The 23,310-nt window shown below is 34.1% G+C and overlaps 1 long non-coding RNA gene and 1 other non-coding gene across 2 annotated transcripts; both read left to right on the top strand.

Moving 5' to 3' along the window:
* The first annotated feature begins 2,536 nt into the window (after positions 1-2,536).
* On the top strand, positions 2,537-2,609 carry TRNAD-GUC (transfer RNA aspartic acid (anticodon GUC)). The gene has a single exon. It is a non-coding gene; the product is annotated as a tRNA-Glu (tRNA).
* A 9,289-nt stretch (positions 2,610-11,898) lies between these two features.
* On the top strand, positions 11,899-20,151 carry LOC114299006 (uncharacterized). Its single transcript, XR_014332135.1, has 3 exons — positions 11,899-14,224; positions 14,375-14,417; positions 19,528-20,151. It is a non-coding gene; the product is annotated as an uncharacterized LOC114299006 (long non-coding RNA).
* Positions 20,152-23,310: the final 3,159 nt, after the last annotated feature.

Below are 23,310 nucleotides of genomic sequence, written 5' to 3'. Positions count from 1 at the left end.
AATAACAAACTAAAATTTGGGAGAAAACTAATGATTAGAGGGAGAAAGGAAATGACATATTTATCAAAACTTTAATGAAAAATATTATGAAAGAAATTAAAAAAAAAAATTGAATACCTTTCATTTTAGAAACTGATGAACTGCGTCAAAAATTGATGAATTGCAGCAAGACGAAAATCAGATATTAGAAATTGATTTATAGAAATATAGCAATCAAAACAAAAGAAATAAAACAATTAATCAAAGTACCATAATGTTTGTATAGGATCATTTTCTACAGGATCATTTTCAGATAACTTTATTTTTTTAACACAAATAAAATAAAATAAATAAATAAATACAGAAGTGAATAGTTGAAACAAACATTAAGGGTTAAAAGTGAAACCACCTTCTTTTTCACTTATGAGGTACCATTATGCATAATCATCTAATTAAAAGAATAAAGCAGGTTTAAACTTCTACTCACTATTTTTTTTTTTTTTGTGTGTGTGTGTGTGTGTGTGTGTGGTGGTGGGGGGTGTAGAATAAACTATAAGATAACTTTGATCAATTAGGACATTCACATTACCAGCACTAAGTGCATTCAAGCATGGTTAATCAAACTCTCTGTAGGAAATGTTGTTTAGTCATTTACTTGGCTTGATAGATTCACTCACTATTTGAACAACAAAAAAGTATAATTATATAAGAAAGTAAACTATTTTAATTGAGGCATTTTACAGAACATCCAAAATTTGACCATCAAAAACAACCGCCACAACTTTCTAGCAAAATTTGCAATTAGTTACCTGACCAAAGGTAATGTTGAAGAAGAAAACCAACAATTCTATAGCAAAAGTGAATCTGAAAGGAATAGAATTTAGAAAAGTGAATCTGAAAGGTTCAGCTAAATGCAAATAAAGAAATGATCTCTATTCCTAACAAAGAAAAAATATACACAACATCATTGTAACTTAAGCCTAAACTTAGAAAACCCACACAGAAAAATCGCAAAAAAATAACAGAACACATACCCAGAAGAATAATATTGGTAGTTAAAAAATTATTGGGATGATTCCATCAACTAGATTTGTTGTGTGTAAATTCCATTGAAACATTTTATCAAACACTTAATAAATAAGGAATGTAGAATGGTTATCAAACATTTTGGTAACAATCATTCAATAGAGTAAATCAAAGTAAATGGGTTTCGTGAAACCCAACCAACTCTTCATATATGTGCGTATAAAAGTGCACCCAAAATTAACAAAACCCATAAAAGTGCACCCAAAATTAAAGAAAAATAATACTCACAGAAAAAAAAAACAAAGAAAAAAATCGGTAAAAATCTGTAATCATATATATACACACAAGAAAACATTACCCATAAAAGTGCAACCAACTCTTCAATTGATGATCTCTGTGGCTTCAAAAAAAAAAAAAAAAAAAATCTATTTGGGCCAGGCCTGAATAGTTTTGGACGGATGCATGATTTTTTACGAAATGATAGGGGTGGTGCGATAATTAAAAAAATGCAGATCGGTTGACGGATCAACCGGCCCTTGAACAGAGAGCACCCAACCTGCCTGTATTTTTTCTTCTTCTTTTCCAGCTGCTAGCAACAGTCCCACATAACATAATTTTTCAGATTCCAAACCCTTTGTTCGATCGGTCGCAAACTGCGACCGACTCTTCTCTGTGTTCTTCAAATATATGATTTGTTGTTATTTAAAAAAAGATGTGTATTTGATGGATTCTCTGCTTGGTATTTGTTGTTTAAAAAAATGCTATGTTCTCTGAGAGATATTTTTCTTTCTGGAAAGATCACAAAGAAAAATGTGGGTGAAAATTTTTAGGTATATTGAATGAGGGATTCTACAAACCAGAATAATATAGTCAGAAATTATCCATAAACATCAATATGTCTACATATTTGACTCACAAATTCACAATACACAATTTTTACCGCACACTCATTCTTTTCATAATCTGAGACCTTGGGTCCTAGGCTTATTCATATTGAATATAGACTGGATTTGGGTCCCCTCCTTTCTGTAATCTTCTTCAAGGATTGGGTCTCTCATCATTACTTTTATTTCACAAACTCTTGAACCATCAGGTCAGGTGTGTAATGACCCTACGCACAAAGAAAACCTTACAAAAAAAAAAATCAATTTCATGAGGAATGAACAAATATAGTCAAGATTTTGGAGAACCTCACCGATTTGGACCCACCGATCTAGCAAGGCTAGCACCCAACAAACTCTCCATCTGCGAAGTCGTTGATCTACTCTTGAATGAGAAAGAGAGAGAGAGAGAGATGGATGGAAGGGAAGAAGAAACACTGTAGGATTGAATCTGCTCTTGAAAATGTATCTATCTCTTGGACACCATAGGATTGAATCACCATTCTAAATCCACCATTGAAATATAATGTCTCTTAGACATTTTTTAACTGTTGGATTGAATCAATCCTACAGTTCATATTTTGACAGAGGGACAACAGTCCCATCAGAATTCAAAAACCACTCTCCCTTATTATATAGATATAGCAAATTTCGTTGTAGTCTAGTTGGTTAGGATATTCGACTCTCACCCGAGAGACCCGGGTTCAAGTCCTGGCAACGGAACATTTTTTTCCTCTTTTCAACCCCGTGACTGCCATATGTCATGATCTGTCCACTGCGACTTAGGGTTTTAGATATTACTCTCTTTCGTTACAGACTCCTCTCTCTCTCTCTCTCTCTCTCTCTCTCTCTCTCTCTCTCTTTCTCTAGAGAAGCTCCATTGTCGAAAATGGGTAACAAGAAGAAATTCATCAAGAAGAAACAAGCGGCTACTTTTCAACTCCTTGCTCGAGATTCGTCTAATCCAAACTACACCGATGGACCTTCGGGGGATCGAGTTTTCGTGAGAGTCGACAACAATTCTTACTCACCCGATACTGTCTTCGAAGGAGATGAAGATGGCCAATTCGCCGACAACGATCCCAACTCAGTGTTCACCGACGCTCCGGATGATGAAGATGATGGCGGAGATTTGCGAAAGCAGATTCGAGCGGCGGCGGCGGTATTGCCGGATCATATAAGGAGTGAGATTTTGGAGCTAGGGTTTCCCAATGACGGTTATAGCTATTTGATTCATTTGAGGGAGATTAAGAATACTGGTGGTGGTTCGGCTTATTATCATAATAGTAAAGCGAAGCTCGATCAGCTTCCGCTTGATGTGAAGGTTCGTTTTTCATGCCTCTGTTTGGTTATAGAGAAATTGCAAGATTGGAAGAAAAGAAAAGAGAAGCCTTGAGTTCTTTATGTTTCCAATTGTTCTTATTTATTTTTTATTTATTTATTGTGAATCTGAGCACAATAACTAATATACGTTGACATAAACCTTTCTTTGCTAGGCATGAATGGCGGTTTTGTTGGATTTTTTATTGTGAGGATACTTTGTGACAATACTACTGTTTCTGTTTTTAGGCATATGATGCTTCGAGAGTAGAAATTCCTGGTGTGAATGATGATTCGAAGGAGAAGTCAATTTATAATGTAGCATCAAGGACTGTAGGTGTTAAGATTCAGAAAGCAGTTGATCCTGAAGTAGTTGCATTGCTTGATGATAGTGATTTGTCTCCCTTTGGTTCTGATGATGAGGACTTGGAAGAGGACTTTGTTGTTAAGGCTAGGAATGGCAACAGGGCGAGGCCGGGGATCACACTCCCCGTCCCCGATCCCCGATGGTAAAAATTCCCCCAACCCCGATTCCTGACAGGGAACTTATCATCCTCCCCGGCCTCATCCCCTAACGGGGATCGGGTTTCCCCGACCCCGAAAATTCTTAGCAAAAAAAAAAAAAAAAAACAAAGCAGTAGCTCTCATCATCATCAACATCAACAACAACAACTATAGTCTACAAAATCATCATCAACATCAACAACAAAAAAATGTATATTTATATCTATATCTATATCTACATATCTACATATATATATATATATATATATATCAGATCGAAAGAATAGTGAGAGTGGGCTAGAGGGTGACCAGTGGCGGTAGATCTCTGTCACCGATCTATCTCTGTCGCAGCTCAGATCTGGAAGGAGCTTTTCGTGGCCGATCTATCTCTAGACTTTTTCTGTGGCTTAAATCTGGAAGGCGTTCATTCATCTCTCTCACAGAGAGTAAAGGGAGAAGAGAGAGAGAGAGAAAGAGTGTTTTCAGAATGCTTCTTGACCATTGTCCAAGTGTTGAGAACCTGGAAGCCTAATATATATATAAGATATCATAAAGCCTAAAAGTATATATAAATATATATATAATATATAATACAAAGTAGCCTAAACTTATATATATATAATATAATACAAAGCAGCCTAAACATATATATATATATATATATATGGGATAGTTCGGGGCTGTTCGGGGCGGGGCCGGGCCAGGGCCGGGTCTAGGGAAGCTATCACCGTCCTCGGCCCGAAAATTATAGGGGATTAAATTTTTAATACCATCCCCGGCCCTATGGGGATATTTTCGGGGAAAATCCATTCTAATCGGGGTCAGGGGATCAGGTCCCCGTCGGGCCGGGTTTAAATTGCCATCCCTAGTCAAGGCTAACCTCTTGATGAAGCGGAGGATGTAGAATTTGATAAAAAGTTGAATTTGGTTGAAAACTTTGCAGTGAACAGAAATGGAGTTGATGTGGTTGACTTTGTTGATGCTGAAGTCAGAAATCTCCTGCCCAATGCCGGTAGCACTGCTGAGAAACCAAGTGCTCACCGCCTTTTAGATGAGCAGTTTGACATGGTGAGGTCTTGGTTATTTCCATATGTGTTTGTTTTCCTGTTTCTAAATCAAAAGTTTGCCATTTATTTGTTAAAAAAGAAAAAAAATCAAAACTTTATGATTATGGTCAAAACATTGATGACATGGACTTTGTGAAATCAAACTTGATTGTAATGAATGTGAGAAAAATTGTTGGCTAATGTGAATGTTGAACTCCAAAATGTTATCAATAAATAAATAAATTCTCAATTCCAAAATCTTTACGACTTGAATAAATGATTGGGGTTTGATACATTCATATGCAATAAATTCAAGGTTAAAACAAATCAAAACATGATTTTTTTTTTGTAAATTCCTCCATCTCTCTTCGTATTCCAAAACTTTCCCCAAAACTCCAATTTAAATCCTTCCATACCCTATCTTAGATGATTTTCTAACCAAATTATAGCCGCAAAGCATGAAAGGGGGTTGAATTTCTTACCTCCTAGTGAATTTTCCTTGATTTCTAGGTTGAAGACTTGGATATTCTTTTGATCCTTGCTAGTTTCCTTTCTTTTCTCCTTCTTCTCCTCCAAGAACACAAACCCTCAATTGTTTCTCCATCCTTCTCCATTCCTCTCTTTTGTTTGCTAGGAAAATTAGCTTAAGCCACTAATTGCTTCATTAAATTAATTAATCGAGCTTAGTTCTAATTAACCACACTTAATCTTTAATCTTGATTACTCTAATTAATACAAAATAATGCTTTTAAAAAGAGATGTTATGAGAGTTTCAAAATTTCATACAAAATTATTTTTAAAATTAAAACCTCTATTGGCTAGCTTATTTAAGTATTAAATTCATAATTATCACAATAAAAATTTAAAATTGTCATGATTTATTCCATAATTTAAAAAGTTTATTTAAATTACCATGATTTATCCAAGATTGAAGGATTTTAAAAAGGAAAGCTATCTAACTCAATGCAAGATTACCACAATATATATATATACCTACAATTGTCAAGACCAGTGTTGTGAAAAGCGCGCCTAGGCGCGAGGCACAGTGCATGAAGTGCGCCTTAAGGGGTTCAAGGCGAGGCGCATTGGATGAAGCGCGCGCCTTAGATGCGACTTTGGCAGGTGCCGGAAGGCGCAAGGCTCGCGCCTAAACGGGCTTTGTTTTTGTTGTTTCTGCTGCTGATCTAACGGCTGTGATTTGTCTTCGAAAGGCTCAACCACATAGGATTACAACTCATTCAATGAGTTACTCTCAACCCAAATCAGTAATATGACTCAAACCCCTAATCAAGCGAACAAATTTGTGTCGTCTCTCTTCTTCTGGGCTTCCTCTCTCGACTTTGACTTCGACTTCGATTCAGGTCAGCACTGGTTTTCTTCTTCTTCTTCTTCTTCTCCTCTTCTCCTTCGCTATTTGTTGCTAGGCCTAGGTGATTCGAATCGATTTGCCGACTTTTTTTTCTCGATTTCGTCGACCTCCCATCGACTCGTCTTCTCAACTTCGACGACTGGACCTCCCTTCGACTTCGATCGCTCTCGCCTTCGCCTCTCGCGAGCTCGTGATCTCTCTCTCTCTTCTCTCTTTCTCTCTCTCGGCTTCTCTCTATCTTATCTATCCTCCGTTTGGTTTTTATCTTAATATGTATACGTATTAGTATATATATACTTATCTTACATAATATATACTTATGTAAGATATAAGTATATATTATATAATATATATAAATATATATAAGTATATATACTGTCTTATGTCTTATATAATATATATTTATACATATTAATAAAAAAAATATATGTATGTAAAATAAAAATGAAAAAATCAACAAGAACATATTATTTAAAAAATATAATAAATAAATGATTAATAAGAACATATTATTTTAAAAAAATTGTCTTAGTACTATGAATGATTAGTCTTTGTTAATTTATCTATTTTTTATTAAGACTGTGCGCCTTGCTTCAATAAAGCACGCGCCTCACCTTGCGCCTAGGCCCCGAGAGACCTTTAGCACCTTAGTGCGCCTTGAGCCGTTAAAAACACTGGTCAAGACTCATCTCATACTTTTAGGTTTTCAAAAAAAAAAAAAAAATCCATAGCTTTCTAAATTTAAAAGTAAGAATATTTTCTCTTTGAATGAAAATTAACTTAATTTAATGGTTTTTTATTTTGATTATAGTAATACTTTGTGAATGCAGGTCTATATTACAATAGAGATCATGTTAATGGTGATGATAAGTTACGAGAATTTGTTGTCATACGAACAAGAACTCATAGTTAAAGCATAGAATGAGGTAACTCCAAATGCCATTTAGTAAATTCATATACATCCTTTGAGCATTCAAGTGCTCTATAAAATTCCACAAAAGCTCAAGTGAGGTGTTAACATTCCCCAAAACCCAACTAGCAGCGGCTCATTGAACTTTTTCATTTGAAACACCACGGTTAACAGGCCAACCTACTTTGTCGAAGGGGCTCCTTAGTGTATCAAAATGGAATTATTAACTAAAGAATCAAAGCACATTTAAAGAGGTAAGATGCCCAACACAACAAATATATAGTAAATCAGACTATCTGTCTTTGTTAAAATATGATTCCAAAAGAATAAGTAGGTTGATTGAAGATTACCATCGCTACATAATGGCCTGAAGCTTGAAGAGTTGATATGACACTAGATTTCTGCTGTGGAGTCAAGGATGCATGGATAAATTCACTTCCTATTCCAATTGTCTTGGCTATAGTTGGTTAGGATACTCGGCTCTCACCCAAGAGACCCGGGTTCAAGTCCCGGCAAATAGGGAAAATTATAAAATACTTTCAGAATATCATGTGTCCGTACTCTCTAACTAATCATCATTCATCATGCCCTCTTATATTCCTCAATCACCCAACACAATACTCTACCTATTTACCTTCTCTACCAATTACAATGGGTTTGGGGTGGCTATTGCGCACCATGCGTAGCAGCCATTGTTGCGTGGCCAATAGGGCTTTTTTCGGGGCTCATTTCGACGATCTGAACTGTTCACTTTTTAGAAGACATCAAATAGAATATGCCTGAAAAAATTCAAATTAATCGGACATTGGTATCTCTTTCATCAAAACATATTTATATCTAAAAAATTGAATAGTAAATTTAATTTTAAGTATAAATCTAAATACAAATATGACTTGATGAAAGGGATACCGTTGTCTAATTAACTTGAATTTTTGCAGTCATGCTTTATACGATGTCTTTTAAAAAGTAAATAGCTCGGATTGTTAGAATGAAGCTGCAAAAGGCTTCATTGGCCGCGCAACCACGGCTGTTGTGTAACGCTCCCAAAAGATACAACATAAATACATCAATCAAACACACTTAACTTAAAAAGATCCTCTTTCTCATTGAACTAAGATTTTCCCTCTTCAGTTCCATGTTCAACCTAATAATTACACATCTATATAGGCCTCGTTTGGGAAATGGCTATTTTAGTAGGCTATTTGGCTATTTGGCTATTTTAGTAGGCTATTTTAGTTTTTGTGTTTGGGAAGATGAGATGGATTTTATTTGAGTTGTTGTATTGAAAAATGTGTTGAAATGATGTTTGAAGTTAAAATGACAAATTTGTCCCTAAAAATATATTTTTTTAAATTGATGTAAAGGGGTAAAATCGTAATTTACCCATTGATGTAACAAGTTGTCTAGCTGACAGTGTAGGTTGTGCCTACACTGCCGGCAGCTGCACCTATATGTATATATATTTTTTTAATGAAAAAGGTTGAATAGTGGGGCTTTTTGGCTTATTTTGCAAATGAGGCTATATTAGCCTCAATCCTTGCTTCCCAAACAACGCCATAATAAATAGTTCAATAAACTAGAGTACAACATACACAACCTTAAAGGCTTACAACAATTCAAGGCATTGCCTTGTTACAACCAAAATGGACTCACGGTCCTAACAAATAAGATTGGATCTTCTATATGTACACATCTTTGAGCCTCGACACTCCAATCTAAAACAAAGAGTATATCTCATCTCACTGAGATGGTGGCATATCACCAATTCCTAAAAATGTTAGATAGGGATGAGCTGAATGCCCAGTAGAGATACATTTAACAAAATATCTAATCATTTGAACATCCAAGTGGCATCATCATAACTCAAATAAATTTTTTGAAGTTCACGTTCATGAGTCACACGGTTAAAAAAATAATTACAATTCTTATTCCATAGCAATAGAAAACCATTCTCATTACAGGAGGTAAATATGCCATGAATCCCCTGTAGGAGCCACATACTACATATGTAAATAGGTTTATAACCAAGCTATTCCCCACATTTACCGACTATTAATATGACAGGTGGTGGGCACCCAAAACCATCCATTTTTTCACTTTTGCCGACTATTATACAATAGGACTAGTGGACACCCAAAAATATTTTCTCACATTCGTCCGACGATAAACTTAAGATAAGGCAATTGGGCACCTTAACTCCCCACACGTGTACCAACACGACACATTGTTCCCAAAAATCGATTCCCTACCCGGACTCATACTCTATTTACCTCCCCCGTTTTACAACATTCCAAGTAATTAAGTGTTCAAGAAACCATGACATGAATAGCGAAAATAGAATACATGGGTTATCAATTTCTAAGTCCACAATCTCAACTCAAAACACATTAATAATGGAGTCCAAACTCTAATTGTCCACACAATCCAAGATTTTAAATTTCGGGCTGGTTTGGCAAGTCCAAAAAAAGATAAAAAGTTATCAAAAAAGTTAAAAAGTTATTACTATTCACCAAAAAAAAATATAAAAAAAATTAAAATACAAATATTAATTTGAATGGTAAATTAATATAAAAGTTCAACTTTTCCCATCCATCAACGTACTGATGTCAGCCACTTGCAATGAAAGGAAAAAAAATAAAAATAAACAGGTGTACATTCAAGCCATGAATGGTAAAGTTGGGCCTGTGGGGGCCTACCATGGGTCTTGTTTTGATAATCTGAACCGATTAATATGTAGAACTCGTCGAGTGCTATATGCTTATAAAAAATCATGTCTATCGGATATCGCTAACTATATGATCAAATTAGTTTTGTATAAAAATTGGATGGTATTATAGTAAACAGTTGACAAAAAACCTAACACGATCAGATAGCTATCGATATCCAATCAATGTGATTTTTTACAAGCATATAGTACTCGACGAGTTCTACACATTGAACGGTTCCGATTAGAAAAACGAGACCTGTGGTGGCCCCTCACGAGCCGAACAACACCGTCCAATCAAAGCTCGAAAAGGAGGCAATCTTTCCCCATGTATTCACCAAGCCGACTGTAATGTTCTCATCTGTATGGCGTACTACATATCTTCTCCTACACACTTCTTTACACAATTTTTTAATACACATTTTTTCATAAAAAGTCAAAAAGTTAACCCAAACATCCAAATTTTGTTCCTCAACTTTTTAGTCCAAAAAGACAAAAAGTGCACTTATTTAGGACACCCCAAACAACCCCAATTCAATCCAAGCATCATATTTTCCCAAATCAAAAATTAGGGTTTTAACAAATTTGGGGCTTTTACCTCTCTTCATATATGTGATAGTTCTCAACACCGATACTCCTAGTTTATAAGGATTTATTTGAAATTTTAAGAAATTTTGGGTGAAATCCCTTTGTGTTAAATATAAAACTTGGTTTTGGCTCAATCATCAAATAAAGTATTATAATCACAACGATATCATATAATCATCCTCAAAATAAAGAGATATAAAGTTAAAAGTAACCCTACCTCAAGGAAGAGCAAGAAAACTAGACTATTTTGGAAAAATCCTTCGTATAATCCAATTCCAATCGGTAGAAAGGAAGATCCGTAGGTAGACTCCACTTCTTGCAAGTGATTTTGGCTTGAAACTTAGTGAAATGAGAGATATGTAGAGAGAGAAATGTAGGGTTTTTGAACTTAGAGAGAGAGAGGAAAGTAAAAGAAATGATCTAAAAAGTGCCTTGCTTGAGCGATCTTTTCATCGCTCGAGTGGTAAACGATACTTCTTAGTATCTCTGTCTGCAAAATAAGATACTGGAAGCTCGTGATCTTCACTCAAGCGACCACTTGTTCGTTCGAGCGGTTCCTAAGCCTGCAAGACAAACTATTGGGAGAACCTGATCTCTGCTCGAGCGTTCTTTTCGCCACTTGAGCGGTCATTTGAAACAAGCTGTCACATGTTGCGCACCATACACAATAGCCTGCCCAAGTTGAATTACAATACCATGGAGTACCACTTGTTCATACTCCGACACTACTGAAAAATCACCTGACAACATAACATTATTTTTTCTTTTTAAACCTTGATTGCCACGTGTCATGATCAGTGCTCTGTGATTTAGGGTTTTAGATATTACTCCTTCATTACAGAACCCCTCTCTCTTTGTGGAACTTTCTCTCTTTAGAGAAGTTCCATCGTTGAAAATGGGTAACAGGAAGAAATTCATCAACAAGAAACAGTTGGCTACTTTTCAACTCCTCGCTTGAGACTCCTTTGATCCAAAAACTACACCGATGGACCTTTGGGCTATTGAATTTTCGTTAGAGTCGACAACAATTCTTACTCAGCCGATACCTTCTTCGAAGGAGATGAAGATGGCCAATTCGCCAACAATGATCCCAACTCAATGTTCACTGATGCTCCGGATGATTGTCATGATGAAGATGACGGCGGAGATTTGCGAAAGCAGATTTGAGCGGTGTTACCGGATCATATAAGGAGGGAGATTTTGGAGTTAGGGTTTCCTGATGACGATTATAACTATTTGATTCATTTGAGGGGGATTAAGAACACTGGTGGTGGTTTGGCTTATTATCATAATAGTAAAGCGAAGCTCGATTAGCTTCCACTTGATGTGAAGGTTCGTTTTTCATGCCTTTGTTTGGTTATAAAGAAATTGCAAGAAAAGAAAAGAGAAGTCTTGAGTTCTTTATGTTTCCAATTGTTCTTATTTATTTTTTATTTGTTGTGAATCTGAACACAATAACTAATATACTGTGACATAGAAGCCTTTCTTTGCTAGGCATGAATGGTGGTTTTGTTAGATTTTTTTTTATTGTGAGGATACTTTGTGACAATACTACTGTTTTTGTTTTTTAGGCATATGATGCTTTAAGAGTAAAAATTCCTGGTGTGAATGATGATTCGAACAAGAAGTCAATTTATAATGTGGCATCAAGGACTGTAGGTGTTAGGATTTAGAAAGCAGTTGATCCTGAAGCAGTTGCATTGCTTGATGATAGTGATTTGTCTCGCTTTGGTTCTAATGATGAGGACTTGGAAGAGGCGTTAGGATCCTCTAGAGTGATCCTCCTAAAGTGATCTCCTAGAGTGAATGAGATGGACCCGACACGTGTCCCACTAATGGAATCAAGGGTTGAGATTAATCCTTACCAAAACAACGTCGTTTTGGTGGGGGAAATTAAAATAAATAAATAAATAAATAAATGAAAAAAGAAAACAGAATGAGAAAGAAGCTGCAGACTATACCATCATCATGGATTTTGATCTGTGAAATCAAAATAAATAAAAAAAGAAGATTAAATTGATTCGATAATAAGATTGATTCAGATTTGTATCATCATCATCAAAAGATTGAAGAAAAAATGTGAACAGAATGAGAAAGAGGCTTCAAATTCTATTATTATCATGGATTTTGATCTGTGAGATCTAAATAAATAAAAAAGAAGATCAAATCGATTCAATAATAAAATTGATTCAGATATGTATCATCATCATTATCAAAAGATTAAAGAAAAAACGTGAACAAAATGAGAAAGAGGTTTCAAAAGATTAAATCAATTCGTCGATAATAAGACTGATTCAAATTTGTATCATCATCATCATCATCAAAAGATTGATTTAGATATGTATTTCTATATGCATATATGTATATTTACATATATCATCATCAAAATCAAAATGAGAGTATGTATTTATATATGCATATATGTATACTTACAGACCCCATATCATTATCATCATCATTATCAAAATCAAAATGAGCAACATAATTAGCAGATCCGGTCAATGAACATGGAGATTGGCAGAGGAGGTCTTTCAGATCTCCGCAGCAGCGGCAAAGCCATGCCTGTAACAGGGCTGACTTGAACAAGGGCTGTTTTCATCATCATTATCAAGGGTTGACTTGAACAGATCTCCCCCCTTCAAGGCCTTATCAGAAAGCCAACCATCACTACTATTCAACTGTGAGATTTCAAGAGGACATGAAAGAACAAGGAAAGAACAAAACAAAATCAAAGCTTTGGTCCCTTTTCTCTCTCTCTAACTCTCCCCATAATAGAGTGAAAGTGAACCCAGACATTTGATTTTTTATTTATTTATTTATTTTTGAAATTCTCCCACCAAAACGACGTTGTTTTGGTGAGGAATTGATCTTAACCCTTAATTCCATTAGTAGGATGCATGTCGAGCCCATCTCAGTCACTTTAGGAAATCACTCTAGAGAGATTACTCCAGAGGATCCTAACGCTTGGAAGAGGACTTTGCTGTCAAGGCAAACCTTCTCAATGAAGCGGAGGATGTAGAATTTGATTAAAAGTTGAATTTGGTTGAAAACTCTGCGGTGAACAGAAAAGGAGTTGATGTGGTTGACTTTGTTGATGCTGAAGTCAGAAATCTCCTGGTTTATAAACTTTAATAATTAAAATGTTAAAATTTTTTAAAAGTTTTCACTGATTTTTAATTTCCCCCAAAATAAATAAATACATAACTCCAAAATCTTTGGTTTGTATTGCTTTAGACAATCTCCAACCGTTCACCAAACCTAGTATCAAATTTGAAATTTGGTGAAAAAAGTACTGTTTGGAGCTCCAACAGTTTTACCAAATTTGATATCAAATCGAGAATTCACCAAACGTTTCACGAAAAGGAGGACAGGCTCCACATTTCACCAAAACACTGTGCATGACCGTTGAGGGAGACCAACCGGTCGACCACCAAAAGGTTCAAACAGTTCCAAAAAAAGTTCAAACAGTTGAAAAAAAAAAAAATTTTGTCTTAACGGTCGACCACTAAAAGGTTCAAACAGTTTTAAAATTTTTTTTTTTTGGCTTAACCGGTCGACCAACCGGTTATCCCGGAACAGATTTGATGAAAATTTGATAAAAATCAACTGTTAGACACTCGGTATCAGATTGAGAAAAAAGTCATTTTTTTACTCAAATTTAATAAAAATTTTAATTCAGGTTGGAGATACGAGTTTGGAATGACCTTTCTAAAACATTTGAAACAGAAATTCATGTTGACTCTCTTTGCTGGGCAAATATTTTCCACATTTTTTGAAGTTTGGTACAACTGAAAATAAGAGTCAACGAAAGAAAATGTTTTCCTTTTTTTTAAACCAGAAAACATTTTCCAGAAGTCGATCAATTTGTCAAGCAGCACTGAGCTTCTCGTTCCAGCGGTATGTGCTCTCTCTCTCTCTCTCTCTCTCTGCCACTTTGTTTCTCTCTCTCTCTCGCTCTTTGTCTTCATCTTCTTTCTCTTACTCTTTTTCTTCATCTTTTCTCTCTATCTGGTATTTCTCTCACTCTTTCTCGCTCTCATTTTGTAGATAGCATTGATTTACTTTCAAATCTACGAACCAACCCTCCCAGGTACAATTTTCTAGTAACTATTGTAGATATGTTGTGATTTTCTTAAAATTTTGTTACAGATCTATATGTTTTCGCTGTTGTTGAGATATATAATTGATTTCTATGGTTGGTTTGCTTTCAGATCATTATGTTTTTCTATACCTATGTTAAACATGATTTCCGTTGGTTTTCTATGGATGATTTCTGGGCAATTGCTTTTTCCAGATCTGTTATTTCTTTTGGGTATTTGGATCTTGGATGAATTGATGCTGAATTCGATTTTTATTTTTTTAATTTTTTTTTAATTTTTAATGTTCTGTTTGGTTACTGAGGAAATTGATGAATTGAGCTTATGGTGTTTGCTTAAATGCCAGAGGCAGAGATTATTCTTATGGTGTTTACATATGCATGTATGTATAGTGTATGTATATGGGTTGTTTATATGATGTGGGTTTTAAGTTTATGCAAATATGGCTCTGTTTTTGGCACTTCAATGTCAGTAGATATGAATGTGTGCCTTGTTGTGCCATTGGGAGTCTTGATTTTTATGCTAAATGTAAGGGAAAAAAAATATTAGCCTAAGTTTTCAAATTTGGGTTGTAGATAATATGATATTAGTTTTTTTCTATGATTTGATGGTTTTTGGTTTGACTTGCTAATAATTTAGTTTAATTAGTTTAGAAGGACTAACGTTTGTTGTTAAAATTTAGCCGGAAGAGAGATAGAGAGAGACCCTTTTGATGGGTTTTTGCCCATATTTCCTCCAAGACCAACAATCAGAAAAACATATCTGATTTGCATATGAACAATAGTGTTCTTCCCTTTATGGTTCCTTCTCTTTACAATTTTCATATTACATTTTTATCAATAATTCAGAAAGAAAATGAAAAATAAAAAAAAATGGAGAAATATTTTGATTACTAGTTCTGTAAACCATAGAGTTCCTATTTATGGTTCTATGAATCTATCTTTATTGAACACTCTGTTTCATACAATCACCTCTTGCTTCTAGGACTGCAAATGAACCGAGCTGTTCATGAACAAGCTTGGCTTGGCTCGGCTCGGCTTGTTTAGTAAACAAGCCAAGCTCAAAGCTTGAATATTAGACTCGTTTAGTAAACGAGCCGAGCCCGAGTTCGCATAAGCTTGGCTCATCAAGCTCAGCTCATTTATCTTTATTTAAATTATATAATAAATATATTATTTATACACATAGTTGTTAAATTGGGATTCGTATCGTGAATCGAAATGACCTCGTACTGAATCGCGAATCGAATTGAATCGTGAATTGTAAAGATTCGGTCATTTTTCTAAATTACTTAAAACATATATCTACATATTTAGATGTTAAATATATCTTATGAATATAAAATATTTAGACTTAAATTTATGAAAAATTATTTTGAATGATAATCACGTAGTTTAATTGGTAAGAAGGTAACAAAGGTTCCTATGTAAGATTACCATCTTACCTTTTATTCTTTTTTAGATATGTCTTATCAACCATTCTTAATAAAAAAATAATAACCAAATAGACAAACTATCAATTTCTAAAGTAATAATAATTAATGATATTGATATTTGGACAATAAGTATACATACTTTTCTAAGTAACAGTGAGCAAATAATAAGAAAGAATTATTTAGAATCTTTTATTTTAAAACCTAAAACATTTTAAAAGATATAACTGATCTCAGCAATAGATAATTCATAGTTTAACTTTAATTTTAAACATCATTAGAAGATATATTATGATTTTTTAAAGAAAAAAAAAATGAGAAGAAAGGTTAAAAATATGTTGGGTCTGATTAAATCTGATTGGATCCTATTAAAAACTCCATAATTAATAAAATAACAACAAATCATGTATATACGTTAGTTATTTTGGTATTAAACACTACAAGAAGTTGTATTATGTAATTTTCACCAAAAAGATGGACAAAAAAAGAGACGAAATATATCGGACACAATAATTTCAAAAATTGCATGAATTGTAAAAAGTGAATCGAATCGTGAATCGATTGTGAATCGTACGATTCACTAGAGATTCACTTCCAAAATAGATTCACCCATAGATTCGTATCGATTTTACAAAAATTGTGAATCGAATCGCGAATCGTAAGATTCTGATAACAGAGTTTATACATTAAATAATATATAAATATATATTAAATAATAATATAAATACTTTATTTATATATTAAATAATATAAATAATATTTTTTAATTAAATATTCTTATTTAAATAATATAAAAAATATTAAAAAAATTATCGAGCTGAGCTGAGCCTCAATAAACGAGCTCGATAAGTAAACGAGTCTAGCTCGAGCTCAACAAAGTTCGGCTCGGCTCGGTTTGTTTGTAGCCCTACTTGCTTCTACTTGAAAATTTTTAGTTGTGTTTATCTGTGTGTAACTATTTGTCGGTAGGGCTAGAAATAGGCATTTGCATTAAGCTTTGTTCAAGTTCAGTTAGTAGTGAGTATGAGGCAATTTTACTCTAGTTAAAAAACAAAAAAGCTTAATTGGAAATTTTGTGTAGAAGAATTAAAAATGGAGTCGTGTGAGAAATAGGTTGAGCTTTGCTCTTATTATGTTCTTTGGCTCTACAAGCTAATTGGTGCTGCTTTGAATTAAAATGCCTCCCAAATCCAAGGCAAGGATTCACATCTCCAAACACTTTCAACTAGTATTTAAAAGTTTTTAAGTCTCAGCATTGAGTGTTTGAATAGAACAATAACAGAACAGTGCTTGTTTGAATAGAACAATGACAACCAATATTTTTTGTTGTTGTCTATATATGTATAGATATATATTAGGCTTTCATGTTTTTTTAATGGTTTAATTGATTTGTTACTCTTTAAATTGTGTTTTGTTATGTAGATGGATAACAAACAAATTGAAGCAGCAATTATGGGCGCAGCTGCATCTATTATTGCTGTGGGTATTGTAGTCTTGAAAGATGATAGATGTAGGAATTTTATACTTAGGGAACCTTGCATCAATCGAGAGTTTTAAAGATAAATTTACAATAATAGCATTCTTTATAGTGGTGATCTTAAATGTGTGGATCAGATAAGGATGAGGCCTTCTGCTTTTTTAAGCTATGTAGAATTTTTGCCGAGAAGAACTTACTACAAGAAACCATCCACATTTCCATTACGGAACAAGTGTTAATCTTTTTACAAATCATTGGGTTTAATATGAGGTTTTGAACGATAGGTGGAAGGCTTTATAGATCGAATGAGACTATACACCGATACTTTAGAGCTGTCCTTCGAGCTATTCTGTCACTATACAAATACGTGGTCAAACTCTCTGACAATGAAACAACCCTAGAAATACGGAACCACAACAGGTTTACCCATACTTGAAGGCAAGTATTAGATATTTTAGATTCTTTCTTTTTTGCGTGGTTGATTTTAAGAAAACATATCTTGGGCTTGTCATTGTTAGGATTGTGTTGGAGCACTAGATGGAACTCTTGTTCATGCAACTGTTCCCATTGCAATGCAAGGAAGGTTTCGTGGCCGAAAATATGGAACACCACAAAATATCTTAGCTGCCATTACCTCCGACTTGAAATTCACATATGTATTAGCTGGTTGGGAAGTGCACATGATTCACATGTTCTAAATGATGCACTCACTAGGTCGGGGGGATTTAAAATTCCTGATGGTATTATAAGATTAAAAAGCGTTTTTTAATTGTCGATTAATAGTAGTCACTAGTAATTTTTATTTCATTGCAACTTTGTAGGTAAATATTATCTTGGTGATGCCGGTTATGGAATTAGAAAAGGAATTATCTCCTCCTATCGTGGTGTTAGATACCATTTGAAAGAGTTTAGTGGTCATCAACCACAAAATGAGAAGGAACTATTCAATCTTCGTCATTCTTCATGACGAACCACTATTGAGCGATGTTTTGGAGTTTTGAAGAAGCGTTTTCGTGTGTTGGATGCAGAACCATATTGACCATTCAAGACACAAGTAGATGTCATTTTAGCATGTTGTGTCATTCACAATTATATAATGGAGATTGATCCTATGGACTCAATTACGGAAGAAGTAAATAATGATATGTGGCTTGGAAATCTAAATCAAAGAGTTCAACAGTCACAAAGGGAAGTTGGGGAAGAAAATAGAGAATGGGTAATGAAAAGGGATGAGATTTGTCATTGCACGTGGGAAGATTATATTGCTAGGTGAAACAGATAATTTTTTATGTTTTATTTATTTATTTTTTTTGTATTGGAGTTGGCACTGTTTACTTAGATTGTTTTGAACTATTGGTATTACTTCAATATTTATTAGTTATTGTGGCATTGGATCATGATGTGTTTTATTTGTTGTTTTTACAAAATTTAAATGGTTCTGCTGGGATTATCAATATTCACATCTTGTAGTATTATTGGAATTTGGGATTGTCTCATGAAGGAGCATGTTGCTGCATGCCACTTATCTGTTGAATTGTGTGGTTGTGTTGAATGGTATCATGATGAATCTATAACATGGAGCTAGCTATTATATATATATATATATATTACATGTTAAGAAAATTAATTCATATCCTCTATATCAGCAGTAGAATTCACTCAAGTATGTCATATTAAGAAAATAAGAACTAACTATATATACAGCAGAGATTTATGATTGAAGTTTATGTTATTGAGTTGTGCTTTTGATTGACACTGTAGCAATGGCATCAAAAAAAGAAAAGGAGAAAGATAGCAAAAGCAAGTATTTTAGATGGCTAAAACCTATGCAGACTATGTTGCTTGAGATACTTTTGAAGAGGCTAACAAAGGACATAAACCATCCAATACATTTAAACCGGGATCATTTGCTCGAGTAGCCAAAGAAATTAATGAGAAATTTGGAACTGAATGCCAATCTAATGATGTAGAAAACTGTCTCAAAACTGTCAAATTCATGTGGAACGTTATTACCGAACTTTGTTATAGAAAGAGTAGGTTTGGATGGGATGACAATCTCAAAATGATCACTTGTGACCGAAAAGTATATGACGAAGAAGTGTCGGGATGACATTTATTTTCATAATTCTTTGCAAGTTTCAAACTCTTTTTTCTAACCATTTGTAGTTGGTTTTATTGCCTTCTTTTTAAATAGGCACGTCCTGAATATCAGCAATATTTGAACAAGAAAATTGAGTTTTATGATGAGACGGCTGTAGTCGTTGGTACAGATATGGCAACAGGGAACTTTGTGAAGTCTTTTGTTGACATAGATGCTGAAGTGAAAATTGCTGAATCAATTGATTTTGGCATTGATGTGGAAGATGTAGCAAAAAGGAAATATGTTACTTCTTCAACTGAAATTTCATCTGAAGCAAGGCCTCATAAAAGGAATCACCGTGATCAAGATGATAGCTATTACAAGTTATCCAAACAAATTGGAGAAGCTGCTTCAGCAATAAAAAAATTGATGGAGGATCAAGTTAATGTCAATGATCTTTATGAAGTTATGAAGATGCAAGGATATGATGAATTTATGCTTGCCCAGCATTTGATTATTTGGTTGAAAATGAAAATGTAGCGAAGGCATTCATGATCAAGAGTGTTAGGCTTGGAAAAATAGGGTTGGAAGGTTTCTTTGGAAAGATGCTAGAAATTAGTTGTTTAAATTTGTACTTGGCTATGAATTAAGGCCTATTAGCTTGTTTCCTTTTAGCTTGTTTAAATTTTTTTTGTTTTCACTGAATTAAGGCCTATTAACTTTTTTTTTTTGGTTTAAGTTTTTGTTTTCACTTTATTGACACAAGTCCTAAACTATGAGGACTGTTAGTGTTATTCGTTCTAAATCATTTTATAGTTGAACCAAACAATGGAAAATGTTTCTCGGAAAACATTTTCAAGTCCAACCAAACACAAGAAAACAAATCAATTTTTTGGCACAGGTTTTCTGCAGAAAAATGTTTCCCTCTTGAAAATGTTTTCTGTTCAAATAAACGGAGCGTAAAGTCTGGAAAAGTAATCTTTTGTGCCCTAAAACCTTTTTTCGAGCTTCCATGGTTTATTTTTGGATACCTTGTCATGTCTGATTTTGTTCTACCTAAAGTTTTCAAGACGTACTTGAGGTGTATTGAGGTGAGACGCATCAAAAATGCATTTGAGGTGAGACGCATAAAAAATGCACTGATGCATGTATTTTTAGGCACGACTTCAACTATGAACAAGCCTCAATAGCCTAGGTGTACGAATTTCTTGCGTTTTTTGCGCTTTTCACGCATCCGATGTTGAGGCATAAGCATTTGAAGATTTCGATTTCAAAATCCCAAAACGGAAAGAAAAGGGTATTTAACGGAAACTTGCTATACATGTTCGAATAAAACAGAATTTGAATAAGAAGATATAAATACCATATGAGGACGATCGATCTTTAGTAAATCATCATTAGAGTCCAAGTTTCGAAAAAATCAGTCTTCTTCTCTAACGAACTAGGGTTTTGTTGAGGTACGAAGTTTCTCTCTGTCTCTCTCGACTCGCTCTCTCATTCTATTTTTCTGCACCGTTTCTCTCTCTCTCTCTCTCTCTCTCTCTCTCTCTCTCTTTCTCTCTCTCTCATTCTTGCATTGTTTTTCATCTCATTCATTTTGTTAGTTGTATAACTTTGTATCTGTATCTATCTATCTATATTATATATTATATTATATACTTGTCTTCTTTTTTTAATTTTATTATTATTATTATTATTATTATTATTATTATTATTGTCTATAAGTCTAACTTTTATATCTATCGTTTCTGTATGATATTAGTATTATATTATATGTATTGTAATACAGATTCTAGACTTATATTTTATTAGTATTAGGGTGCTCGAGCAATAATTCCAAACTTGGATTTTCTTTGCTCAAAGGTTCAGGTGCTAAAACATTATGGCCCCGTTTGGTAGAGATGTGAGAAAGTGATTATATCTTATAGTTTAACAGCTTATAATTTATAATTGTGAACATAAGCTGATTTTTGACTTGTAAATTAAGTTTCTCCTCCTCCACTCAAAGAATAAGTTGATTTTTGACTTACAAAAAGCTATAAGCTATTTTGTTAAGCTGAACCAAACACATCAAAATAGCTTAAATTAAGCTAAAAGTTGAAATAAGCTGAAAATAAGCCCTACCAAACAGGGCCTATGTCCATAAGGACAAGTTTTTGTGAAATGACTAAAATACCCATCATTTCTATACATACACACATGACACAACAATCTGTTGAAATTGGCCCGTTTCAACAAACTCTCTCTCTCTTCTCTTTCTTCTTCACCAGCAACTATTTGGCCCTCCGCCACTATCGCATCTCTCTTTTTGCCCTCTTCATCTTCATCTCCGAGGAACCTCAACTGACTTTGACTATACGTCCGTCACCTAAGTCGCCTTTGTCTACACTAGTGTTCTTCAGATCTCTTTCTACATCTTTTCTCCATCTCTCTCACCACCACATCCGTTGTCGTCGTTGTCTCTAATGGTGACACCTCAACTTTCTCTAACCTCCTCATATTTGTTGCCTCCTCTGTCTTAATCTCCGCCACCTCCAACTTTTAACCTGCCTCGTCTCTTTCATTCATCTAATCTTCGAATTCGAACTAGTTATCGCATCTTCGGCAATGTAAACTCCACGCGTCGTCACATCGAAGTGGCTCCACCACTATCGCGGAGATCTGAAAGATCTAGTCGTGATGGTCAGAGATCGGGGTGGCGTTTCAAGCTCAAATTGCGTTGCAGAAGCAGTCAAGTGAAAAGTTATCGGCTACGACCTTCTATTTCTAGTCTCTCTTTTTAAAAAACTCTCACACTTTGGTCTAATTTGACAGATCTATATATGCTTGTGGTTGTGTACATATAGATCTGTATTACATTCCTTTTTTTTTTTTCTTAGATCTAATTGTTGTTGTTGATGATGAAGAAATAGATTGCAACAAATTTGAACAAATCTTATTATCTTATCTGTTCAAATCCTATTATCTGTTTAAGATGAAGAAAAAACATATTGCAACAAATTTGAATAGATCTTATTATCTTATTTGTTGAAATCCTATTATCTATTTAAAATTTGAACAGATAATAAAATATGTTCAAAATTTGGACAGATGGGCTAACTTCACTTTACCTCCTTGTGGTTTGGATTGAGTGCGATTTACCTCCATAATATTCGAAAATCATCATATAACCCCCACGTGGTTTGTGGATTGAAATGCACACTAACTTCTGTTAACAAAAATTATAAATTGACAGTTATACCCTTATTCTCTCTCTCTCTCTCCTTTCCCTTCATCTTTCTCCATACCCACATTTTATACATACATATGCATATATACATATCAAACCTAGTTCACAGTTTACTGCCCAAACTTTTTCTTCATCATACACAAATACATACTTTGGAAGACAAACTAGTGTGTTTTGTAGCTAAATAGAGCGGTTGTTTGTCTGCTAAACCATGAAGCAGACTGTGGAAGAAAAATGGAATGTTTCATGCTCAAAAGTCCAAAATAGCAGATCATTTTTTAGATCACTTGGTTGGTTTATTCGGCATCTCTTACATTGATTTTCAGATCATTTTGTTGTAGACAAATCCAAACCCAGTTCAGATCATTTTTCTAATCATATACAACCCTATCAAAGATATATATATATATATATATATATATATATATATATATATATATGTGTATGTATATGTTTATACACAGTGAACTCTCTCTTCCTTCTCTTCTTCTTCCTCTATCCATATCCATTATATGTATTATATATATAAAAACGTCATATGAATATGTCTGTACATAAATATATGTATATATACACTTGTATATACAATGAGTTTCAAGATACACAGTGATCTTCTCTTCATTCACAAGATAAAATGTGGATATGTAGAGTCTTATTCAGCTTAAATC

This window comes from Camellia sinensis, chromosome 6 (genome assembly GCF_055761805.1).
Source record: "Camellia sinensis isolate YWXY chromosome 6, ASM5576180v1, whole genome shotgun sequence".
Classification (NCBI taxonomy): domain Eukaryota; kingdom Viridiplantae; phylum Streptophyta; class Magnoliopsida; order Ericales; family Theaceae; genus Camellia; species Camellia sinensis.
This window is presented reverse-complemented; position numbering and strand designations above follow the sequence as displayed.